Here is a 27,011-nt window from a genome sequence, read left to right on the forward strand (position 1 = left end):
CTTTAAGCCCATGTCACCACTGTTAAAGACTGTTAGTGGCTCCAATACATTATCTCAGAGGCTGACGGAACCACCCAAGCTCATTACAGTCCTGTGGGCAGCGGTGTGGTGTCTAGTGGTCGACCCTGCTGACCCCTGAGGGTCGTAGGGTCAACATGCAGGGTCAACTGAGGGGGTGCCATACAATGAGGCTGACATGATAAACATGAGCTCCCAAGGGACAATGCTAACAATTCTCTATTCTGGATCTATACCCCTGAGCTATAAATTGAATGCATCCATCCAACTTGATTTCATTGATGACCCTGAAAAGGAGGGAGTCTATGGGAAACCCGGGGTGAAGTTGGGTGAATGGTTGGTGTGGAGATGGGGAGCTAAGGAACAGACATTCTCACTAGAATGTCCAAGCTGCGCTCTGATATGAATTGTCTGCAAAGTCCAAACATTGTCATGGCCTCCAACCTTAACCCTTATGAACGGTAGTCTTCATGGCTCTCCCAGGCAGATCAGACCACCACCAGGCCAGGGATGTGAGAAGTGAAGTGGGGAAAGCAATGAACATGGACGTCTCGGTGCATAATGTTCTGGTGTGGATCTCGGATGGATCCGGACTTGTCAGATGAAGGGAGAGCTGGAAATAAAAGAGGGTGGAAATTATGTCAACGAAACAAATGAGAATAATGAAGAGGAATAATCTCATGGAAAAGAAAGCTCCTCATAGTCTGGATGGATGAACGAGGGAGGCGGGAGGAGAGAGGGGGGAAGAGACAGGGTGCTGAAGAGAAGGGGGCTCCTCACTTTGCTCGTCTGCTCGATTAGCACGGTGTGCAGTATTTTAGCCCCCCCCTCGCGCATGCCTCACACAGTTGCCATCGTTAGCGGCGGCAGTAGCCTGTCAGGCGCTCTGGTGTGCAGTGTAGGGCCTCCTTTGTGCCAAGGTGGGGAGGGTGTTGGAGGGAGGGGGAAGCAGGGGCAGCCGGCGGGGCTTTGCAGCTGTCGCGAGGGTCGGCCCATGGACGCCTGTGATCAGCCAGCCGTGAAATCTGCCCTGAACAGCTCTGCATTCAGGGCACAGGCAGACCCTGACCCAACCACACACACACACACACACACACACACACACACACACACACACACACACACACACACACACACACACACCCTCTCTTTGACTAAACCTTCCCTTTACTAGTGGGGCTCGAATGGCGCCGACTATTAGTTGCCCCCTTTCTGTCAATAACCCTACCCCCCTTCCTATTCTAAACAGGCATCTAAATACACTAGTAACAACTTAAAGGAATGTAACTTCACTTCTCACTGAGGAAATGACTTTTTTGACATACTTTTGAAAAGCTTAAAAAGGATGAAACTGGTCTGTGCAGTGCATTTCATAACTTCTGCTAGATATCACGTTTCTCTTTACAGAGAGATCGGATCATAGTTAAGATAAGGATTATTCCCTCTCTCACCCTACTATCACCAGACTGATCATCAATGACCCAACTGTTGCATGGTATGCTTGGAAGTCTGGTAGTGGAAATTTACTGGGACCTCAGCAGGCAAATGTTGGATTTGCATAATGGGTGTCGGATGGTGATTGGTGAAACCTGGCATTCCTGGTCTTGTCTGGCTCCCCTCTCTGACACTGTGTTCAGGGGAGAAGGAAGATGGGCGCTGGGGGGGGGGGGGGGGGGCATTCCCTAAAGCTATGGAAAGAATCGGATGTCTGATTAGAAGGAAACATGTTTGGACCACTTCCATTACAGTCACACAACAGTCTTTGTAATTGTTGATCAATTATTTGTTTACGTTTGATTATTTATTCCGTTGACGACAGTGGTGATTATGACAGCAAAATGCTTGTGAGTTATTGAATGTGTTGCCATTGGCATAGATATGAATTATCCTTAGGAACCACAACCCTTTTTCTCTTTAAAAGGGCCAAACTCTCCGTACCCATCACAAGCAGAAACTATGATGCCGTATGCTCTAAACGGGACCTGGTGACTAATAGATGGGTGTGACACCTCAGGATTCCATCAATATGATGTAGCTTAATGATGTTGTGATCTGCTCTGGAAAATCAGCTCAGGTCTGAAGGGAAGACAGGGAATGCAGAATGGTTCATGAGTGAGTCCTGTGCCCTGGCTGCTGGGCTCTAAGCTGGAGGTTGGATCTTGGATGGGAACCCAGACGGCTGCTCCTGCCATAGCAATGAAGCAGCCGCCCCCCTCCACCTCCCTCCTCTCCTCTTCGCCCCCATCCAACCCCCTTCATCCTTTCAAGTTGTGCCAGAGCAGAAGTCTGCCCTCTCCACTTGGGGTTATTGTCTGCCACTTCCACTTCCTCTTTTCTCTCTCTTCTCCTTTCCTGGAGACACCACTGTGTGTTTAGTGACTACACACACCACCCGTGCTGCTTCTCCACTTGCGCGGTTCAACGCTTTCTGTTGTATGAAGCTAGAAGTACAGTATGGCGTGCCTTCAAGGAAAGCCATGACATTTACTGCAATGATCACTTTTAGACTGTGACATTTCATATTGCTGCATTTATTGCAATTCACCCATATTGCTGCAACCCACTGGTTGATTCTTATTTATAAAACCCTCTTAGGCCTCACTCCCCCCTATCTGAGATATCTACTACTGATATGTACCATCTATATCCTCCACATACAACACATGTTCTGCCAGTCACATTCTGTTAAAGGTCCCCAAAGCGCACACATCCCTGGGTCGCTCCTCTTTTCAGTTCGCTGCAGCTGGCGACTGGAACGAGCTGCAACAAACACTCAAAATGGACAGTTTTATCTCAATCTCTTCATTCAAAGACTCAATCATGGACACTCTTACAGACAGTTGTGGCTGCTTTGCGTGATGTATCGTTCTCTCTACCTTCTTGACCTTTGTGCTGTTGTCTGTGCCCAATAATGTTTGTACCATGTTTTGTGCTGCTACCATGTTCTGTTGCTGCCATGTTGTTGTCATGTTGTGTTGCTACCATGCTTTGTTGTCATGTGTTTCTGCCTTGTTATGTTGTTGTCTTTAGGTCTCTCTTTATGTAGTGTTGTCTCTCCTGTTGTGATGTGTGTTTTGTCCTGTATTCATATTGTATTTATTGATCATGTTGATCAGGTCTGAGGTGAAAGAAGGATTCCCTAAGGTCAGTGGACATCTGTGTTGGTAAGAAAGATCGGCCAGTGATAGAGAACATGTCTCTGCAGGCAAGAGAACTCGCCCTGGAGCTTCGAGAGAGAAGTGGATGGACCAGTGAGCTACACAAGTCATATTTCTTTCTGAACGTTCTTCAGTAGACTCAACTCCCAGACAGGCATATATGATTTTCTTTCTGAAAATCTTATTTTTACTCCTTGTTGATACCAAGTAACTCCTGTGCGTCTCTATGGAACTAAACAAACAGCTAGTTGACCTCAACATCAAAATGAGGCTGGCTGTCCTGCTTCCTGGATGCCCTGTTTCTCTGCACTTTGTCTGTTTCACCTCTGAATCAGTCGCACATGAAGAACCTTTTGAACGGTGACCTTTCACCATGACATTCCAATCTCTTCCAGAGCCCCAGAGCCCCAGAGCCCCTGGCCAGGTCTACATCAGTCCTGATGAGTCGGACTGCTGGTCATGGTTTATGTGTTTGGTGTGTTTGGTGAGTGGGCAGTTGCTGGTGTTTATTTACTGCCCGCCGAGCAGAGAGAACAGAGTTTGTTTTCCTGGAGCTTTGCGCCCCACATTGACACGGCAGTGTTAAGCTTACAATTTATGTAACAGTACTGTAACTATGTTTTGGAAGCCATTTTGGATGGATCCCTCATCATGACTAAGGATACACTCCACTTAGCTCTCCCTTCTGTTGCGCTGTGGTAGAGCAGAGGTAGTCACATTTAAGCATGAAGGTCTGGATTATTGATGGTTGTCTTTCCTCCCTGGGAGTTAATTGACTGATTAATGTCACCGATTGGCCAGACAGTTCCTTCACCTGGAGCCTCAGGGTTGGATCAATTCCTGATTAGGATGAAAGTATGGAAACCAGCATGAGTCAGACCTCCAGGCCTGGAACTGAGAAAGGGGCTAGCAAGACCTCCAGGACTGGAACTGAGAAAGGGGCTGGTATGACCTCCAGGCATGGAACTGAGAAAGGGGCTGGTATGACCTCCAGGCATGGAACTGAGAAAGAGGCTGGTATGACCTCCAGGCATGGAACTGAGAAAGGGGCTGGTATGACCTCCCGGCATGGAACTGAGAAAGGGGCTGGTATGACCTCCAGGCATGGAACTGAGAACAGGGCTAGCAAGACCTCCAGGACGGGAACTGAGAAAGGGGCTAGCATGTGATTTGACAGACAATGTCATTTTTGGAGGCATCTGACTGCTCTGAAATGGAAAAACATCTGAATACGTGTACCATGAACTGATCTAAGAAAATAATCTCAATGTCGACAGGCTGTTTTCTCTTATCAGGAAAGTCAAAACCAAGGTCTTTAAATCACACCCCCATGGGTAAACTCCATGTACTAGTCCTATACTTTATTCAAGATAAGGCTATTCTTCACACTACTGGCAGATTAGTGCACTCAACACCTTTCACAGCAGACGGTTATGACTGGTCTCCCCTCAGACGGAAAAGCCAGTCAGGCAAGGTGAGATTCTTTTGTGATATTTACACAGCATACTTAGAAAGTATACTTAGACTACAACATCGAAGAAAGGCTTTGGTGGCCCAATAGGGAGATAGCTACAGTTGATTTTCAAGTTTGTTTTGTTTTACAAACACACAACTGCCTGTCCCTCAGGCTGTTCCGAACCCGGACACCTCTTCAAACAGGATACAGTGGTGGACAGAAAATGAGATTTGAAGTGAAAGAGGAGAGAAAGGACACAATTGTCTCTACAGCCCCCTTCTCCTTCCCTGTGACAGCCCTGCGCGCCTCTGGCGAAAGAGAAAGGAAAGTGATTTAGAGAGAGAGTGCGAGCGAGTGAGAGGAACGCAGTTTCGCTGTGCAGCTGCTCCTCTGGATGATTTTGGATTACATCAGCAGCCGAGAAGAAAGGAGGGAAGGAGGGATCGAAAAAGGGGGCACAGGGAGAAGGGTGTGAGGCACACTCCACAAATCAGGGCTCCTTTCTGAAGGGAGCAAGAGATTGCTCCGGAGTTCCTCTTGACAGAGCTATCATTGTTAGCAGGCTGAAGTGGCTGAAGACAGCGATGAATAGTGATGTGGACTGTGCCCCCCCCCCCCCCCCCCCCCCCCGCAACCCCACCACTGCACCCCATTCCACCGCCTCTGAGTTATCTCTGTAGGCTGGGTTTGTGAGCAGCATACAATCACATTCCTCAGGACTGTCTCTATTTCTCCTCTAGGATTAATAGATTCACATGTTTGAGGGAGAGGGAGAGAAATGTATTAAAAGGTCAACATTGGAAGGGATGATGGAAATGAATCAGTATCCTAGACGAGTAAACGTTACATAATATCTTGTGGACAGACAGAGACCACGTAAAACATCTGACCAAATTCTGTGAGATTTGAGTTCTGGGTTAACCGAGTTTAGTGGTTCCATTGCTGTTATTTCTACCATGTTCTCCGGTGCTCTCATGGTAGTGCTGGTGGTCCTGATTCTCTTTAGGAGGATCATATGGCATACTGTCTGCCTTGTTATCGGGGACAAGATGCTTAACAGACCTGCTAAGACCAGAGCAGCCACACCGGTTCTTCATCATATTAATAATAATAATAGGCAGTTGAGCCATGATGAGGAGGAGGATTTGTTCCCATAACTACTATGGCTTTCAATTTCATTCACTGACTATTTGTATGTGGATATTCTGTGTATTCTCACAGTGACAATAATAAAGAAATAAACGTCTTCATTTGTGTGACAGGCTGTGTGTGTGAGAGCGACTTGGGTGACTCACTCTTTGTTTCGTCATTGTGTGGACAATATTTAATTACAGCCCGAAAATGATTCATTGAGTTATAAAAATAAATAAAAATCTGAGGAAATAAAATGTCATGGTGCTTTCCCCTAGCAGAAAAATGCTCCCTTAAAACAGAGCAATGACTTATATGCAGTACAATACATACGGAGAGTTGAATTACACACGTCTCTTTCCCATGCTCTCACTTAATGGACATCTCAAGGGAAGGTTTGCTGTGATCGCAGAGCTATGTGTCATTGAAGACTATTTATATTGGTGAAAAGAACCAGTGATGTCTTCTGGGCTTTGTTTGCTTAAAACGAGACCATTGCATCACTGTGGAATCATTTATTTTATTGTTACTTTATTTGGGGATATTTTTAGAAGGTCAACTGGTCTCAAGGTCTCTGGTTTGTTGTAGTCGAGCAGGAACCAGCGAACAATGCAGTGCCGTTTCAGACAACCTAGAAATAGTCAAATAACAATGGTGCAAAAGATTGAATGCTGTTCTGACAAAATAAAGATTATTTAATTTACTACCCTGGTGCGTGTCTGTGAAATACAATAGTGCTGTAATGGTGCTGTAATATATTAGCATCCAGTGGGCCTGTGGTTCTGGGTGTGTGGCCACTCTTGAGCCCAATTACCAGCACAAGCTTTGTCAACAGGAATCATAATATACTAACCCTGACATTCTGTTCAATCTCTGAACACTCACACAGTGCAGCTGGGATGTTTTGTAAGGCTGGTTTATGATGAGGAGAATGGATGTTTGATTGTTCGGGCCCTATGAAGCAAGAGCTGGAAAAAGACATGAATCAACGCATGAGCTGAATGTTATATGTGACACAAAGAGAAGTGACACATTTATGAGGGGGTTACTGTGAGAGAATGACCCTTTTCTACTAGATGGGTCGTCTGCCTTAAATCGGATCTTGGGCCGCATTTCTTTCTCATTTGTGCTGAAATGAGACCATTGTGTTAGTCCCCTTGTTTATGACTTTTTTTGTGACTGTTGTTTTGTTACTTGTAAATGAGGGCACAGCCCCTCTTTGTGTGATAACTCTGCCCCGAACGAACAACACAGTGGGGTTGGGGATTGTGATGTGGAGGGTGTGACTACATACAACCTCTCCCTCAGCAGATCCTTGTTGTTGATAGAGGTTTAATGGCACGTTCATTAGCCCTAAAAGTCAAGGGCCTCACCTATTGGAAGGCAGGGAGATGATATCTCTGCAATATGGGGTGGTCCATAACTACACTTGTGCTCATTGTTCCTGCCATTCTGTCTTTCAAATCAAATCACATTTTTATTTGTCACATACACATGGTTAGCAGATGTTAATGCGAGTGTAGCGAAATGCTTGTGCTTCTAGTTCCGACAATGCAGTGATAACCAACAAGTAATCTAACTAACAATTCCAAAACTACTCTCTTATACACAGTGTAAGGGGATAAAGAATATGTACATAAGGATATATGAATGAGTGATGGTACAGAGCAGCATACAGTAGATGGTATCGAGTACAGTATATACATATGAGATGAGTATGTAGACAAAGTAAAAAAAGTGGCATAGTTAAAGTGGCTAGTGATACATGTATTACATAAGGATGCAGTCGATGATGTAGAGTACAGTATATACGTATGCATATGAGATGAATAATGTAGGGTAAGTAACATTATATAAGGTAGCATTGTTTAAAGTGGCTAGTGATATATTTACATCATTTCCCATCAATTCCCATTATTAAAGTGGCTGGAGTTGGGTCAGTGTCAATGACAGTGTGTTGGCAACAGCCACTCAATGTTAGTGGTGGCTGTTTAACAGTCTGATGGCCTTGAGATAGAAGCTGTTTTTCAGTCTCTCGGTCCCAGCTTTGATGCACCTGTACTGACATCGCCTTCTGAATGATAGCGGGGTGAACAGGCAGTGGTTCGGGTGGTTGATGTCCTTGATGATCTTTATGGCCTTCCTGTAACATCGGGTGGTGTAGGTGTCCTGGAGGGCAGGTAGTTTGCCCTCGGTGATGCGTTGTGCAGACCTCACTACCCTCTGGAGAGCCTTACGGTTGAGGGCGGAGCAGTTGCCGTACCAGGCGGTGATACAGCCCACCAGGATGCTCTCGATTGTGCATCTGTAGAAGTTTGTGAGTGCTTTTGGTGACAAGCCGAATTTCTTCAGCCTCCTGAGGTTGAAGAGGCGCTGCTGCGCCTTCTTCACGACGCTGTCAGTGTGAGTGGACCAATTCAGTTTGTCTGTGATGTGTATGCCGAGGAACTTAAAACTTGCTACCCTCTCCACTACTGTTCCATCGATGTGGATAGGGGGGTGTTCCCTCTGCTGTTTCCTGAAGTCCACAATCATCTCCTTAGTTTTGTTGACGTTGAGTGTGAGGTTATTTTCCTGACACCACACTCCGAGGGCCCTCACCTCCTCCCTGTAGGCCGTCTCGTCGTTGTTGGTAATCAAGCCTACCACTGTTGTGTCGTCCGCAAACTTGATGATTGAGTTGGAGGCGTGCGTGGCCACGCAGTCGTGGGTGAACAGGGAGTACAGGAGAGGGCTCAGAACGCACCCTTGTGGGGCCCCGTGTTGAGGATCAGCGGGGAGGAGATGTTGTTGCCTACCCTCACCACCTGGGGGCGGCCCGTCAGGAAGTCCAGTACCCAGTTGCACAGGGCGGGGTCGAGACCCAGGGTCTCGAGCTTGATGACGAGCTTGGAGGGTACTATGGTGTTGAATGCCGAGCTGTAGTCGATGAACAGCATTCTCACATAGGTATTCCTCTTGTCCAGGTGGGTTAGGGCAGTGTGCAGTGTGGTTGAGATTGCATCGTCTGTGGACCTATTTGGGCGGTAAGCAAATTGGAGTGGGTCTAGGGTGTCAGGTAGGGTGGAGGTGATATGGTCCTTGACTAGTCTCTCAAAGCACTTCATGATGACGGAAGTGAGTGCTACGGGGCGGTAGTCGTTTAGCTCAGTTACCTTAGCTTTCTTGGGAACAGGAACAATGGTGGCCCTCTTGAAGCATGTGGGAACAGCAGACTGGTATAGGGATTGATTGAATATGTCCGTAAACACACCGGCCAGCTGGTCTGCGCATGCTCTGAGGGCGCGGCTGGGGATGCCGTCTGGGCCTGCAGCCTTGCGAGGGTTAACACATTTAAATGTCTTACTCACCTCGGCTGCAGTGAAGGAGAGACCGCATGTTTTCGTTGCAGGCTGTGTCAGTGGCACTGTATTGTCCTCAAAGCGGGCAAAAAAGTTATTTAGTCTGCCTGGGAGCAAGACATCCTGGTCCGTGACTGGGCTGGGTTTCTTCTTGTAGTCCGTGATTGACTGTAGACCCTGCCACATGCCTCTTGTGTCTGAGCCGTTGAATTGAGATTCTACTTTGTCTCTGTACTGACGCTTAGCTTGTTTAATAGCCTTGCGGAGGGAATAGCTGCACTGTTTGTATTCGGTCATGTTGCCAGACACCTTGCCCTGATTAAAAGCAGTGGTTCGCGCTTTCAGTTTCACGCGAATGCTGCCATCAATCCACGGTTTCTGGTTAGGGAATGTTTTATCGTTGCTATGGGAACGACATCTTCAACGCACGTTCTAATGAACTCGCACACCGAATCAGCGTATTCGTCAATATTTTTATCTGACGCAATACGAAACATGTCCCAGTCCACGTGATGGAAGCAGTCTTGGAGTGTGGAGTCAGCTTGGTCTGACCAGCGTTGGACAGACCTCAGCGTGGGAGCCTCTTGTTTCAGTTTCTGCCTGTAGGCAGGGATCAACAAAATGGAGTCGTGGTCAGCTTTTCCGAAAGGGGGGCGGGGCAGGGCCTTATATGCGTCGCGGAAGTTAGAGTAACAGTGATCCAAGGTTTTACCACCCCTGGTTGCGCAATCGATATGCTGATAAAATTTAGGGAGTCTTGTTTTCAGATTAGCTTTGTTAAAATCCCCAGCTACAATGAATGCAGCCTCCGGATAAATGGTTTCCAGTTTGCAAAGAGTTAAATAAAGTTCGTTCAGAGCCATCGACGTGTCTGCTTGGGGGGGGATATATACGGCTGTGATTATAATCGAAGAGAATTCTCTTGGAAGATAATGCGGTCTACATTTGATTGTGAGGAATTCTAAATCAGGTGAACAGAAGGATTTGAGTTCCTGTATGTTTCCTTCATCACACCATGTCTCGTTAGTCATGAGGCATACGCCCCCGCCACTCTTCTTACCAGAAAGATGTTTATTTCTGTCGGCGCGATGCGTGGAGAAACCCGTTGGCTGCACCGCATCGGATGATAGCGTCTTCCCAGTAAGCCATGTTTCCGTGAAGCAGAGAACGTTGCAGTCTCTGATGTCCCTCTGGAATGCTACCCTTGCTCGGATTTCATCAACCTTGTTGTCAAGAGACTGGACATTGGCAAGAAGAATGCTGGGGAGTGGTGCGCGATGTGCCCTTTTTCGGAGTCTGACCAGAAGACCGCTACGTTTCCCTCTTTTTCGGAGTCGTTTCCTTGGGTCGCTGCATGCGATCCATTCCGTTGTCCTGTTTGTAAGGCAGAACACAGGATCCGCGTCGCGGAAAACATATTCTTGGTCGTACTGATGGTGAGTTGACGCTGATCTTATATTCAGTAGTTCTTCTCGACTGTATGTAATGAAACCTAAGATGACCTGGGGTACTAATGTAAGAAATAACACGTAAAAAAACAAAAAACTGCATAGTTTCCTAGGAACGCGAAGCGAGGCGGCCATCTCTGTCGGCGCCGGAAGTGCTTGGTAGGTAATGTTCCCACTGTTCAGCTGTAGAAGAGGGGGGGTGACTTCCTCCACTAGCTGTCAGTGTGTTAGGTATACGGAAAGGCTGCGACACACAGCACGCATGTGCACACACACACACACACACACAGTGCATCTGGACCCCATGATCAACTTTTGTGACCCCCTATGAATTCCAGCCCGTGTTATTCTTGCCAGAGGTGCGTGGACACAGGGATGGAGACTAGCAGCACAAAGTCACCCACCATGTAACAGAGTTTCGCTTCTGCTCCAACCCAGGATGAAAGCAGGTAGGGGAGGGAGAGGGGATGGGTTTACCAGTCTGCAGGGGCATAGGCCTTCCCATTGGAATACCAAAAGCATGTCTGTTGACCACTCCAGACATATTCCAGCTAAAAGACATTGTCAACTTTCTTCTCGTATTCATTTCCATATTGAACATATGCACGATTAATACATTTATTGTACACTGCTCAAAAAAATAAAGGGAACACTTAAACAACACAATGTAACTCCAAGTCAATCACACTTCTGTGAAATCAAACTGTCCACTTAGGAAGCAACACTGATTGACAATAAATTTCACATGCTGTTGTGCAAATGGAATAGACAACAGGTGGAAATGATAGGCAATTAGCAAGACACCCCCAATAAAGGAGTGGTTCTGCAGGTGGTAACCACAGACCACTTCTCAGTTCCTATGCTTCCTGGCTGATGTTTTGGTCACTTTTGAATGCTGGCGGTGCTTTCACTCTAGTGGTAGCATGAGACTCAGGTAGTGCAGCTCATCCAGGATCGCACATCAATGCGAGCTGTGGCAAGAAGGTTTGCTGTGTCTGTCAGCGTAGTGTCCAGAGCATGGAGGTGCTACCAGGAGACAGGCCAGTACATCAGGAGACGTGGCGGAGGCCGTAGGAGGGCAACAACCCAGCAGCAGGACCACTACCTCCGCCTTTGTGCAAGGAGGAGCAGGAGGAGCACTGCCAGAGCCCTGCAAAATGACCTCCAGCAGGCCACAAATGTGCATGTGTCTGCTCAAATGGTCAGAAACAGACTCCATGAGGGTGGTATGAGGGCCCGACGTCCACAGGTGGGGGTTGTGCTTACAGCCCAACACCGTGCAGGACGTTTGGCATTTGCCAGAGAACACCAAGATTGGCAAATTCGCCACTGGCGCGCTGTGCTCTTCACAGATGAAAGCAGGTTCACACTGAGCACATGTGCTGCCTGCAACATCCTCCAGCATGACCGGTTTGGCGGTGGGTCAGTCATGGTGTGGGGTGGCATTTCTTTGGGGGGCCGCACAGCCCTCCATGTGCTCGCCAGAGGTAGCCTGACTGCCATTAGGTACCGAGATGAGATCCTCAGACCCCTTGTGAGACCATATGCTGGTGCGGTTGGCCCTGGGTTCCTCCTAATGCAAGACAATGCTAGACCTCATGTGGCTGGAGTGTGTCAGCAGTTCCTGCAAGAGGAAGGCATTGATGCTATGGACTGGCCCGCCCGTTCCCCAGACCTGAATCCAATTGAGCACATCTGGGACATCATGTCTCGCTCCATCCACCAACGCCGCATTGCACCACAGACTGTCCAGGAGTTGGCGGATGCTTTAGTCCAGGTCTGGGAGGAGATCCCTCAGGAGACCATCCGCCACCTCATCAGGAGCTTGCCCAGGCGTTGTAGGGAGGTCATACAGGCACGTGGAGGCCACACACACTACTGAGCTTCATTTTGATTTGTTTTAAGGACATTACATCAAAGTTGGATCAGCCTGTAGTGTGGTTTTCCACTTTAATTTTGAGTGTGACTCCAAATCCAGACCTCCATGGGTTGATAAATTTGATTTCCATTGATAATTTTTGTGTGATTTTGTTGTCAGCACATTCAACTATGTAAAGAAAAAAGTATTTAATAAGAATATTTCATTCATTCAGATCTAGGATGTGTTATTTTAGTGTTCCCTTTATTTTTTTGAGTAGTGTATAAAAACCTCTTGCAAGGTGACACTTTATTTAGCCTGCTGCTACTCGCTGTTTGTTATCTATTATCTATGCATAGTCACTTTAACCCTACCTACAAAATGAGAGTTAAGAAAAAATATTTACCTACAATTCACATTGTAGGATTTTTAATGAATTTATCTGGCGACCAAATACTTATTTTCCACCATAATTTGAAAATAAATTCATTAAAAATCCTACAATGTGATTTTCCTGATTTTGTTTCTAATTTTGTCTGTCATAGTTGAAGTGTACCTATGATGAAAAGTACAGGCCTCTCTCATCTTTTTAAGTGGGAGAACTTGCACAATTGGTGGCTGACTAAATACTTTTTTGCCCCACTGTACATATTACCGGTACCCCCTGTATATAGCCTCGTTATTGTTATTTTATTGTTGCTCTTTTATTTGTTACTTTGGTTTATTGAGTAAATATTTTTTCTTAACTCTCATTTTTCTTAAAACTGCATTGTTGGTTAAGGACTTGTAAGTAAGCATTTCACGGTAAGGTCTACTACACCTGTTGTATTCGGCGCATGTAACAAATACAATTTGATTTGATGCTATATTTAGGCAAATAAAGTTAACCAGGGCTGTCAAATGGTTTTTAAAAAATGTGATCTAGTTAATTGCAGGAATTGCTGTAATTAATCACGATTAACCGCAAATTCTGAATTTGCACAAATTAAGCTGTAGTTTAAGATTTTTTATACAAAATCGTTACAACAATATTGCCATTTTAATTTTGCCCAAAGTAACAGCTAGAAAAATAATGTAGATTGATAAAGCACACTTTCTTTAACCTCAATGTCAACTTGTTGTCACGTGTCCTCCCTCTCCGGGCCTCTAGGTCACCAGGCTGCTCGTTATGGCGCACACCTGTCACCATCGTTACGCGCCCCTGCGCATCATTAGACTCACCTGGACTCCATCACTTCCCTGATTACCTTCCCTATGTATGTCACTCCCTTTGGTTCCTTCCCCAGGCGTTATTGTTTCTGTTTCAGTTTCCTGTCTGTGCGTTGTTGTGGTTTTTGTTTTGTTCATTTGTTTATTAAATTATGTACTCCCTGAACTTGCTTCCCGACCACCAGCGCACATGTTACACTTGTTTTGACATCTCAATGTTATTTTTAGCGGTGTATATGATGTATTTTGGATGTTTTCAGTGTATTTTTAATGATTTCAGACAATACGATTAATTACCAAAAATTAAATAATTTCAGCACAAAAATGACAAAAAGTTCACTTGAGTTAACTGATTAACTATGACAGCCCTAAAGGAGACGTTGAGGATGGTCTGAGCTCTTGGAATGAGAGTTTCCACCCCTGCAGGCAAAACATTACGAGGCTCTTCAATGCTAAAGGCTGCTACAAATGTTTGTAGATAAGGCTGGGTAGCCCATAGCCTTGGGAGAGAGGGGGTTGTGAGACTGACTGACTGAAGCCATTACCCTCCATTTTTGTGGGTTTGGAGGATTGAGTTGTGCAGATGGGATCAACCTGGATATGGATCTGGGTAGGGATGGTGGAGGTAGAGGGGGGAGGAGAGGTGGGGGGTTGGAAGGGGTTTAAGGTGTCAGCATGCTTCACTTCGACTGGCGGCTAGCCGAAGTCGGCTAGGCGAACCAAATGAGTGTGCTCGCATACTCTCTTGAAAGACATTCTCTTGAAAAATGAAAAATGTCTATTTTGAGACGCCATAGCCACTTCCTCAAAATAGTCAGAATTATAGTCAGAAGATAGTCAGAAGATAATTCAAGAAATCTGTCATTGATTTTGACGTTTTTGCCGAGATCTTAGTCGTGCGATTTTACATCTAACTAAGATGTTTGGTGCAGTATTTCAAAATGAAAAAATTGCATGAAAACGTGTTGTCCAAAATGAACAAAAACCTCACAAAATGTAATCGTTATATATGCACAAACTCTTCCGAACTCTTTCGGCTGGGAAGCAGAGGGGTGGGTGTGTAGAGGAATGCGGGAGTTGCTTGGAACTCTGGGGTATTGGATAACAAAACAAAAAGGGTCAACAAAACCCACACAGAGGGTGTTAAAGGAGATATGGTGTCAGGAACCAGGAGAGATACAACACTCTGTTTCAAGAGCCACATGCTGTTCTTGTTTCTTTGTTTTGCTTTATGGAGCATTTTCTTTATGTATAGACAACAACAAAAGCATTTTCAAATGGGGATGAATATGTTCGATACTGTATGCCTGTTGTTATTCTCTTTGAATATAAAGTACAAATATCAATTCAAACATGAAACAGCAGCCCAGATGTGAACGCATGCAATAGTAGAATGGGCTGGTGTGCTTATACTGTGTTCGTCATTTCATTGGCAATGTGTTGTAGGTCATTGGCATTGTGTTGTAGGCATCATCCTGGTGCCTAACCTCTAAGAAAAGATTGTATCTGAGTTGGGAAAGCGTTTCAATTGATCCCCCCTCCGACACTGAGTGGTCAATCGACTTGACCATCAGCGGTGGTGAGACAGTGGCGAGTCACAGACTAGCCCCTCTACCTCTAGACAGCTGGTGGATGGCCCGCCAGTTCTCTAAATGTCTCCTTGATGTCTTTGTCATCTCACCAACCGGATCGTAAAGACACCATTAGGATTCTTGAGATGCCAGGGGCTGGGGCATGTCCGGGTGGACGCTCCCCAGCACCGTGCTGGTGATAATGGTGCTGCGTTGTGATGCATTTCAAACGACTTCCTTCCCAACGAGCCGCATCTTCAGCCCGTGCTATGGAATAGTGCTCTCCAGTGGAGGGTTAAGCTCTGGGTCAACTGGGATGCCAAGGCCTTAAAAAATGTCAATAAAACGAATGGCCCCTAATCGGACCCTAATCGGACCACCAGTGATGGCAGGATCCTTGTAGTATAGCAGGCCTGTAAATTCTGCCTTTACTTCCCCTCCACTCACAGTAAGGGCAGGCTGTGAAATGCTTTAAAATACTCCTAGCTTTACAAGACAAATCGTAATCCCTTTATTGGGGAATCCTTATCCGTCCTTATTGTTACTCTGCCACTCACATTCTTCTGTTTGTTCTGTTACCTTATATCTTTTTTTTAAATGGTATTCTCATAATTGGCATGCAAATGCATACATGATGTTAAGCATTGCTCTTCTAATTGGAATGTTTTGAAGTTTGTATTATTTGGACTTGTAACTCATTGACATGGAGGCAGTTGCAACATATTTTGTGGAAAGGACACTTCAAGGATCTGGGAGAGACGGCCATGCACTAAAACCAATCAAACCTCCATGAGGACAAAGCCAGTCTCTTCTCTCGCCTGTCTGACACCAGGGGGGTTCCTTCAGCTCAGACGTCACCCGTCACCCAGTGGCCACATAGCCGGGCTTTCATGACTTCAAAGACACTGTGAAGAGAGTGTTATCCGTCCACAATCCACTCCTACTAAAATAGCTGTTGTTACTCGCTGTCACCTGACACTGAAAGTGTCGGCTCATCACCTGGCTGGAGATTTTGTTGAGATTCTTAGTGGCCTGAAACGGCTTTATGAACTGGGAAGGAGAAACATTGATTCAGTAACAGGATGAACAGCAGTTATCTCACCTCAGCCTCCTCTATGGCATGATCTTTTTAATGACTGAAGTGGATTAGACTTCTGATATTCAACCTTTATTTAACTAGGCAAGTCAGTTAAGAACAAATTCTTATTTACAATGACGGCCTACTGGGGAACAGGACAGATTTTTACCTTGTCAGCTCAGAAATTTGATCCAGCAACCTTTCGGTTACTGGCCCAAAACTCTAACCACTAGGCTACCTGCCACCCAAATATAATATATATTGGACTTATACAAACAGCATATTCAGTATGTGGCAATCGAACCCACAACCCAGATGTTTCCAGCACCATACCCTAACCCACTGAGCCATTAAAATCACAGATCCGTTCAGTGCCCAGATGTATCTGAGACAAGTCTGCATTCATGACCTTCTTCAACCCTCTCACCCCTTCTCCAACCCCCTCACCCCTTTCTCTATCCCCCTCACCCATGAGAGATCTTCACACATCAGTGCAAAATGCGGATTTCCCCCTTCCATCCTCCGATGCTCATGAACCAACCGGTGCTTAACCCAGAGACATTTATTTATTTTCATTTCTGTGGTTCCCCCACCCAGTGCAGCAAGGGGCCATAGTGGGCCCGAGCCACAGGGTTCCCTGTGTGATGCTATTTAGAGCCACATCTGTTTGTGGCCCCATTTGCATCACTGAATGCATGCATTCTGAGGGCTACACCCACTCAGATTAGTCTCTCTGTGTAGGCTACCCATCTGTTAAAAAAACAGAAGAAGGAAAACATGTACATTCCCTAAACCAACTCCATCTGCCACGCAGTCAACTACAACAATGTGAGGTACTGTATCTGTACACCACAGGAGGCTGCCGAGGGGAGAACAGCTCATAATAATGGCTGGAATGGCGCAAATGGAATGGCATCAAACACATGGAAACTATTCCCCTCCAGCCATTACCACGAGCCCCTTCTCCCCAATTAAGGTGCCACCAGCCTCCTGTGGTGTACAGACACAGTACCTCACATTGTTGTATTCGACTGCGTATCTCGATAAAATAAACTGAAAGCAAACTGAGTTATATTAACGTTCATAATCTTAACATTGTGAAATGATTCAAATCTAACTCGGTAGTCCCATGGATGCATTTATGCATCCTATCATATATTTCTACTGTAAATTGCATAATATAATGACAACAATATTTTAAAGGGGAACTGCACCCGCTGATTTGGCCAGCGTTTTTTGGCTTGCTCTTCAAGAAATGCTGGTGACCAAGACAGAAACCAAACGTGAGTTGGCCAAACAAACCTCCTGCAGGTCGAACTCAATAATTACAGGCGAGATGGTATGGTGAGATGCCGGGAAAAAAACGGTGTATTTATTTATTTTAGGGTCTCATTCACAAGGGTGCCCTGACCACGGCAACACAACCATCAAACACAATATGAAACAAAACAGCAATCAAATGACAGCAAATGACCTTTGAACAGGTCAGCAGCCTACAGAGCAATAAGAGAATGCAATTGCTGAATTTATGTAGACATTCAAAACAATGTTTTTTGATTACTTTCAAATGTAGTAACATGTCCATGTAGAATAAACAACACTTTACATAATACCATAGAAGAAGTGTTCTGCTAATATGTGACCGACTGGCTCGATTCTGTCTTATGTAGTAAAATTTGAAATTGTGTTTTTTACATTGGATAAAAGTAGAGACTCAGAGCTACAAAAAATGGTATATCATACACTACAGTTGCACAACAATGGGAAAGTCATTCTGCTTTGTAAGTTTATACATTTGTAACCCTCACTTTTGAGAAAATGGCTCTTGAATGTTTTGGTACATACTGGAGAGCTCTTTTGTCTACACCCATTCAGCATCATTCACACCCTCTTAAGCTTTAGCCCCACCCATCTCTTTGTGGATTCACATGTGATGCCATGTACTAAACAACCAAAGATTTCAAGACTAAAGGCTAGTTTATACTACGGGTGTGTTCTTACATTTAATCTGGAGTGCCAGAGTGTGCTCTGGGCGTTAGTAAACAACTGCTGTTGTTAGGTCAGAACGTTGGGATCAAACCTACTTTTCAGCCAGAGCGTCTAGTGTGAGCACCGAGAGCGAAACGCTCTGGCTGAAAAGTAGGTTTAATCCCAACGTTCTGACCTAACAACAGCAGTCAAGGACCCAAGCTAACTGGCTAACGTTGGCTAGCTTGCGAGCTACTTCCAGACACAAATGAGAGAACAGCTCAATCTGACCATTTTACTCGCCCTAGCAGAGCTGGCTGGTTAGGCTGTTTCTATGTTATCCAAAGTGTTGGTGACTGTAACTGTGCTGCAGACAACAATTTAATTACGCATTTTTTGCCAACATTTACTGACACCGGCCATATTCATTGAGCGTTTGTAAATTCATCAGTTATTCTGCGCAATGGCACATTCAGACAAGAGTGCTCTGAAATTGGAGTAGATAGCCAGAGCAAATATACCAGCTACGTCTATCGACAGATGTCGTAGTGACATCATAAACATTCTATTGAAATAGTTACTTGCATAGTGGTGTCTTTTGTTTAGACATTTAAACAATTATCCATAATCCCAACTCATAACATTACTACCCTGCACGAATCTGCAGGTAACTAACCAACCAGGTTCATTGTTAGCTAGCTAACAATAGGCTATAACTAGCAATGCAAATAGCTCTGAGATATGAATAATATTACGACAAATATCATACCTGTAACATTAGCTAGCTAGCCAGCCAGCTAACGTTAGCTAGCTAGCTAACAGTACACTTTAACTTCAAAATTAGAAATGCGTAATATCTGAAAATGTAGCTAGCTAGACTTTCTTACCCATATATATGGATGGACGCTTCTCCCTCTCTGTCAGGGATGCCATGGTTGCCCTTAGTTTGAAGATGTAATCCGGAGCCTTCTGTGTTCTCTTTTCGATTCTGTCTGCATATTTGCAATCAAGTGGCAGAATTTTTTTCCATCTCCTTAGCTATCATACTCTAATTCCACTGATTTCAAAACTCGGTCCTCCAGAAAGTGGAGAGCAACACTTATGCAGTTCTACTACGTGATATCTTTCAAAAAAGCCGCATTGGAAAGGATTACCTACACATACTAACCAGCTCATATTATAGACAGAAGGGTGCTACATGGTAGACCAATCCGAACTCATCTCTCGGCATGTCCAGCCCACTCATTATCTCAGCCAATCATGGCTAGCTGGTAAGTTGCTGTCTTTTTCCATGGCTAAACCAACTAGGCTCGTAATTTAACAATTTTATTCCCCCAAAACGCATTTTGATTTTAAAAAAAGAGTTTACATTCAAATAGCTCTCCTGTGAAGTAGTGACACGCCTACTTTCCTGAAACGAGTCACATATAACAATGTGCACCATTGTCATTCCCAGCTGATACAGATACTGTGCCTATCGGCATTTTGTCTGATGGTAATGAGGCTACCTTGGCAAACATGTCAGAGTGGTCATATCTTCCTGTGTGGCGTCCCGTGTACAACAGGAGTTCCCTGATCCTGGTGCAGAATACACAGGGTTTCTCCCTGCCCATATTGACTGATACCATTCAATTGAATAATAAAAAAGACCCAAGTAAAAGTTATGTCTAGTAAAATGTTTATGCCGAGCTCCAGGTATATCTCCTTTGAGAGAAGCCCGTCTGTGAGTCTGAACTTCATCACATCATTTTGCAAGTCTCCATGTGCTGGCTTCATACATGTTTCTGTGAACACAAACACACATATTCACTTTTCTATTACTAATGGCAGTTAGGAGAGGTCATATCTGACACACAAACAGGTGCTATGCTGACGTTTGAACAGGTCAGACTAAACCTACATAATTCTCTTCTCTCCATCGACGACCGTTGGTGAGCAGGCAAGTGGTTATGCTGGAGGTGAGATTCTTTGACAGAGCCCCCTTGACGGGCATAGCAGCGTAGATCAGCCCCTCATCAAAGTTACCAGTCGGTCACACCCACCCACCCACACACACACACATACACACACACACACGGAGCACTGATTACATGATGAATGTTGGTTATGATTGACCTGGTTGACCCAACCTGATCGCTGCATTCACCTTTCTATTTAACTTCAGATGTCATAAAATGTGAAGTGAAATAGAATGGTGAACACAGCGATCAGACTGGATCCGCCAGGCTAGGTTATGCCCTGGACATTATATGCATCTAAGAAGTAGAACATAAGCAACAAGTAATGTCAGTTTACATATATTAGGTTTCATGATTGGGCTATTAAATGTATCAAAGTAATGAAGAGGGTTACCTTCTGTATTTGAACAAATGGTGAACCTGTGAAAGCTGTTGCCACTGACAGGTGAGGGTTGCTGGGCGGATACTTGCCAACATGCTGTTCCATTCATAGGAATCCTCACAGTGAGGGCATGTCTGCATGATGCTGATGAGGGCCCCCTTGCTGGTCTTCTCTATGCTGCATGTTCGGCTGCAAACTGGACATCTCTCGAACAACTGCAACAGGCAATATTATAAGGTGGTGTGGACTGGGAGGGCCTGTAAAAAGGTGATATAATAGACAGCCAAGTGGTCAATTCCATTTAGTTCTATAGAAAATACAAAGCTTTTTGCTAATGCATTTCACAACAAAAATTACTAGTTGTATCTGCTTGGCTGGGGAATTAGGCTACTAGTTTATCAAGCTGGGTATATTTGAATAGAACTTTTCACATTTCACGTAACAAACATTACCTGTCGTTGTTGATGAAGCCGTCTGTGTCATATGGGCTGTAACTCGGGCCACTGTCAGAGTATGTCATTCCAATCACATTGCTGTAGATGTTCTGATTGCCACCTTTGCTCCTTCAGGTAGGTCCTAGGATCCATTCATGACAAGGGGATCAGTCTGGCACCCAACTGTGCACTTTGTCTAACAGGAAAACAGGTTCGGGGACATCCGGTGGCGAAATTTAGGAAATGGCTGCCTAGTTTTTTGTACTGCACATCGGTTAGGTGTTTCCCCCCTAAATTCAAGAATTTACTCTGAGCATTATAATAACTTACACAAAATTGAAAAGGGGAAAATAGGAAAACAGCCTGTAACAAAAACAGCTGTTGTTATAATAGCTTATAACAAGTCACAGAATATATAATCGTAGACAAAAGTGGGATGGCTAATGCTAGCGCATTAGCGCTAGCAGCAGCAATAAGCTAGCAGCAGCAAAATAACCCTCAAAAATATCGCCAAAATAACCCTCAAGATGTTCGAAAATAACAAAGGAGTTCAAGAAGGACATTATCTACAAGAATGGGGGACGCAGAACAGCGCATTGGGGAAACAGACACATGGAACAATGCACTCAAGGAAATACTTGAACCGTCTTTGAAAAGCCATCATGCACTACAGACAAAAGTGACAGAACTTAAAGATTTTTCACTTCGAAACAACATTAGACTTTATTCTGTGGCTGAGGGCGCAGCCTGAAAAAAGCCTGTTAACTTCCAAGGCCAACGAGAGTTCTTTGATCATGACTACGCGGGAGAGGTACTGAAAAGAAGGAAGGAATACACCCCCATTAAGAAAGCACTTAAAGAGAAGGGTATTCGCTTCCAAACACCATTCCAGGGCAAAAATGCGGGTATTTCTGGAAAATGGCCCAGTTACATACAAGCATGCAGACGAGGCAGCTGAGGACCTGAAGTCGAGGGGCGCCAGGAGAAAGGTGTCTTCACCGGCGGAAAGACTCGAGCAGGCCCTCCCAAGGATCGTTGTCGGCGAGCAGAGTCACAGAAAAAGAGGGAAATCACCTCGGCGAGAGGATGTTCACATCCAAGAGAGACTCAGGCATTTTCAACGAGAAGATGGAAGACACTGAATCGGATTTAACAAGACTTAATAGTTACCGTGAGCTGTTAAGACGTATTGGGTTGTTACGGGTTGACATTGCAATAGGTAAAATGTCTCCCCTATTTTCCCCCAATGCTGAGCAAAGGTGATGAGCCATTGTATGTGTTCTTTATGGACACATTATGCATGGTCACGTTAATAACATATTAGCTTAAGATTAATGACACATTGACAACGGGGTGACAGAAGGACATATCAAGGGGAGGATATGCACGCATGACCTATATAGTTTGCACTTGTAATCAACCGATGGATATAAGCAATGAAATAGGCGGCCATTTTATTTTCGGTTCCAACAAGTCTTGTTTGCGAGTGCGTCACGCATTTTCATATCTGAGCGAGGGGCCCCTCTTGCGGACAGGCTCATCCCCTCAAACCCCAGAAGCAAGAGACAGTCCTCTGACATAGGAGTCCAAATACCAAAGTATTTTTCCACTTTGGTATACTTTATTATCGTTCTTGATTTTTCGTTCATTTTCAGGCTCAAGATAAGCAGGCAGTTGTGGTGCACAGGGTTTTAATTTTTTATATCGAAGGTCATCAGTCTCAATGTAAACGGACTGGGGAGTGCCATCAAGAGAAGTAAGCATGTCACGTTCTGGCCTTAGTTCCTTTATTATGTCTTTGTGTTAGTTTGGTCAGGGCGTGAGTTGGGGTGGGTAGTCTATGTTCTTTTTTCTATGTAGTATTTATGTGTTTGGCCTGGTATGGTTCTCAATCAGAAGCAGGTGTCGTTCGTTGTCTCTGATTGAGAATCATACTTAGGTAGTCTGTTTTCCCCAATTTAGTTGTGGGTGATTGTTTTCTGTCTCTGTGTCTTTACCAGACAGAACTGTTTAGTTTTCGTTTGTTCTCCTTGTTATTGTGTTTTTGGTGTTCAATGTTAATAAATGATCAACATGGACACGTACCACGCTGCATATTGGTCCGATCCTTCATACTCCTCGTCAGAGGAAGACGAATCGCGTTACATAGCAAAGATGAAACAGGAGAGAGTTTACATACTTGTCATGCCCTGGTCGAAGTATAGTATGTTTGTCTTCATTTATTTGGTCAGGCCAGGGTGTGACATGGGTTATTGTGGTGCGTTTTTGTCATGGGGTTTTGTGGGGTGTCTAGCATAGTCTATGGCTGCCTGAGGCGGTTCTCAATCAGAGTCAGGTGATTATCGTTGTCTCTGATTGGGAACCATATTTAGGCAGCCATATTCTTTGAGTATTTCGTGGGTGATTGTTCCTGTCTCTGTGTTTGTTCACCAGATAGGCTGTATAGGTTTTCACGTTCCGTTTGTTGTTTTGTATTGTTCGTGTTTTTTCGTCTATTAAAAGTATCGAACTAACCACGCTGCATTTTGGTCCGACTCTCCTTCAACGGAAGAAAACCGTCTGTTTAGCGCTGCCAGAGCCTTTCTCCTCTCCTGCGCTGCCGGAGCCTCCCGCCTGTTCAGCGCTGCCGGAGCCTTTCTCCTCTCCTGCGCTGCCGGAGTCTCCCGCCTGTTCAGCGCAGCCAGAGCCTTCCTCCTCTCCAGCGCTGCCGGAGTCTCCTGCCTGTTCAGCGCAGCCAGAGCTGCCAGTCTGCAGGGAGCAGCCAGAGCTGTCAGTCTGCATGGAGCAGCCAGAGATGTCAGTCTGCATGGAGCAGCCAGAGATGTCAGTCTGCATGGAGCAGCCAGAGCTGTCAGTCTGCAAGGAGCTGCCAGTCTGCAAAGAGCTGCCAGTCTGCAAGAAGCCGCCAGAGCTGTCAGTCTACATGGAGCAGCCAGAGCTGCCAGTCTGCATGGAGCAGCCAGATCCGTCAGTCTGCAGTCTGCCAGACTCTTCCAGATCTGCCAGTCAGCCAGACTCTTCCAGATCTGCCAGTCAGCCAGACTCTTCCAGATCTGCCAGTCAGCCAGACTCTTCCAGATCTGCCAGTCAACCAGACTCTTCCAGATCTGCCAGTCAACCAGACTCTTCCAGATCCGCCAGTCAACCAGACTCTTCCAGATCCGCCAGCCAGCCAGGATCTGCCGGAGCCAACTACCTGCCTGAGCTTCCTCTCAGTGCTGAGCTTCCTCTCAGTGCTGGGCTTCCTGTCAGTGCTGAGCTTCCTCTCAGTGCTGAGCTTCCTCTCAGTGCTGAGCTTCCTCTCAGTGCTGAGCTTCCCCTCAGTGCCGAGCTTCCCCTCAGTCCCGAGCTACCCCTCAGTCCCGAGCTACCCCTCAGTCCCGAGCTGCCTCAGTCCCAAGCTGCCCCTCAGTCCCGAGCTGCCCCTCAGTCCCAAGCTGCCCCTCAAACCAGTGGGGTTCTGGGTGAGGACTACTAGGCCATGGTCGGCGGCGAGGGTGGACTATCCTAGGACGCGAGGGGGAGGAACTAAGACATTGATGGAGTGGGGTCCACGCCCCGAGCCGGAGCCGCCACCATGGACAGACGCCCACCCGGACCCTCCCTATTGTTTTGATGTGCGTCCGGGAGTCCGCACCTTAGGGGGGGGGGGGGGGGGGTTCTGTCACACCCTGGTCGAAGTATAGTATGTTTGTCTTCATTAATTTGGTCAGGCCAGGGTGTGACATGGGTTATTGTGGTGCGTTTTTGTCATGGGGTTTTGTGGGGTGTCTAGCATAGTCTATGGCTGCCTGAGGCGGTTCTCAATCAGAGTCAGGTGATTATCGTTGTCTCTGATTGGGAACCATATTTAGGCAGCCATATTCTTTGAGTATTTCGTGGGTGATTGTTCCTGTCTCTGTGTTTGTTCACCAGATAGGCTGTATAGGTTTTCACATTCCGTTTGTTGTTTTGTATTGTTCATGTTTTTTCGTCTATTAAAGATGTATCGAACTAACCACGCTGCATTTTGGTCCGACTCTCCTTCAACGGAAGAAAACCGTAACAATACTATTCTGGCAGGAAAGCACCCCCACAACATGATGCTGCCACTCCCATATGCTTCACGGTTGGGATGGTGTCTTCAGCTTGCAATCCCCCCCCTTTTTCCTCCTAACATAACAATGGTCATTATGGCCAAACAGTTATATTTATGTTTCATCAGACCAGAGGACATTTCTCCAAAAAGTATGATCTTTGTCCCCATGTGCAGTTGCAAACCGTAGTCTGACTTTTTTATGGTGGTTTTGGAGCAGTGGCTTCTTCCTTGTTGAGCGGCCTTTCAGGTTATGTCGATATAGGACTTGTTTTACTGTTGATATAGATAGAGTGAGGGCACCTGTTTCCTCCAGCATCTTCACAAGGTCCTTTGCTGTTGTTCTGGGACTGATTTGCACTTTTCGCACCAAAGTACGTTCATCTCTAGGAGACAGAACGTGTCTCCTTCCTCAGCGGTAATGATGGCTATGTGGTTCCATGGTGTTTATACTTGCGTACTATTGTTTGTACAGATGAACGTGGTACCTTCAGGTGTTTGGAAATTGCTCCCAAGGATGAACCAGACTTGTGGAGGTCTACAATTATTTTTCTGAGGTCTTGGCTGATTTCTTTTGATTTTCCCATGATGTCAAGCAAAGAGGCACTGAGTTTGATAGGATAAAGTAATCCTTCTCACCCCCCCCCCCTTAAAAGATTTAGATGCACTATTGTAAAGTGGCTGTTCCACTGGATGTCTTAAGGTGAACGCACCAATTTGTAAGTCGCTCTGGATAAGAGCGTCTGCTAAATGACTTAAATGTAATGTAAATGTTTGAAGGCAGGCCTTGAAACACATCCACAGGTATACCTCCAATTGATTCAAATTATGTCAGGTAGCCTATCAGAAGCTTCTAAAGCCATGACGTCATTTTCTGGAATTTTCCAAGCTGTTTAAAGGCACAGTCAACTTAGTGTATGTATACTTCTAACCCACTGGAATTGTGATACAGTGAATAATAAGTGAAATAATCTGTCTGTAAACAATTGTTGGAAAAATTACTTGTGTCATGCACAAAGTAGATATCCTTACCGACTTGCCAAACTATAGTTTGTTAACAAGACATTTGTGGAGTGGTTGAAAAACGAGTTTTAATGATTCCAACCTAAGTGTATGTAAACTTCTGACTTCAACTGTATATATAAATATATTTTTTAAATCCTGTTTATTTATTTTCCATAATTAGCTATTAATATTTGTAGTAATGTAATCCCAGAATTGATTGACGAGGATCAAACTGGTTTCATACAAAATAGGCAGACACAGGACAACATAAGAAGAACTCTACATGTCATGGACCACATTACTCAGAATAAGACAAGTGCTATATTAATCAGTCAAGATGCAGAAAAAGCATTTGATTCAGTGGGATTGGATAATTTATTCCAAGTTATGGAAAGATTTGGTTTCAACAAAGAAGTGATACAGTGCATAAAATCACTGTATTCATGTCCGACTGCTAGAATAAAGAGAAATGGACATTTGCCACAAACGATAAAATTAGAGCGAGGGGCAAGACAAGGCTGTACGCTTTCACCCACGCTCTTCTCCTTGTACCTATAACCATTAGCACAGGCAATAAAGACAGGACCCATCTTTAAAGGGAATAACAATAAGTGAACATAAGATATGCATGTATGCTGATGACGTTCTGTTATTCCTTAAAGACCCAGGCTCAAGTGTAAGATTGATGGATTGATGGATGTTTTACAAAACATTTAGAACATATTCAGGGTATATGCTGAACGTACACAAGACCCAAGCCCTAGTATATCATTATTTCCCACAGGAAGAGCTGAAGAGTAAGTATAACTTCCAATGGACCTCTTCATCCATTAAATATCTTGGAGTAAATTTACCAAAAAATACACCCAAACGTTAGGACATGAATTACGATCACATCAACAAGAACATATATGGTAACCT

The 27,011-nt window shown here is 45.1% G+C and overlaps 1 long non-coding RNA gene across 1 annotated transcript; it reads left to right on the plus strand.

Annotated features, from left to right (window-relative positions):
• The first annotated feature begins 4,556 nt into the window (after positions 1-4,556).
• On the plus strand, positions 4,557-5,878 carry LOC115112805 (uncharacterized). The gene is made up of 2 exons (XR_003861029.2): positions 4,557-4,650; positions 4,804-5,878. It is a non-coding gene; the product is annotated as an uncharacterized LOC115112805 (long non-coding RNA).
• The last annotated feature ends 21,133 nt before the right edge of the window (positions 5,879-27,011 follow it).

Source organism: Oncorhynchus nerka, linkage group LG28 (genome assembly GCF_034236695.1).
Source record: "Oncorhynchus nerka isolate Pitt River linkage group LG28, Oner_Uvic_2.0, whole genome shotgun sequence".
NCBI classification, from domain to species: domain Eukaryota; kingdom Metazoa; phylum Chordata; class Actinopteri; order Salmoniformes; family Salmonidae; genus Oncorhynchus; species Oncorhynchus nerka.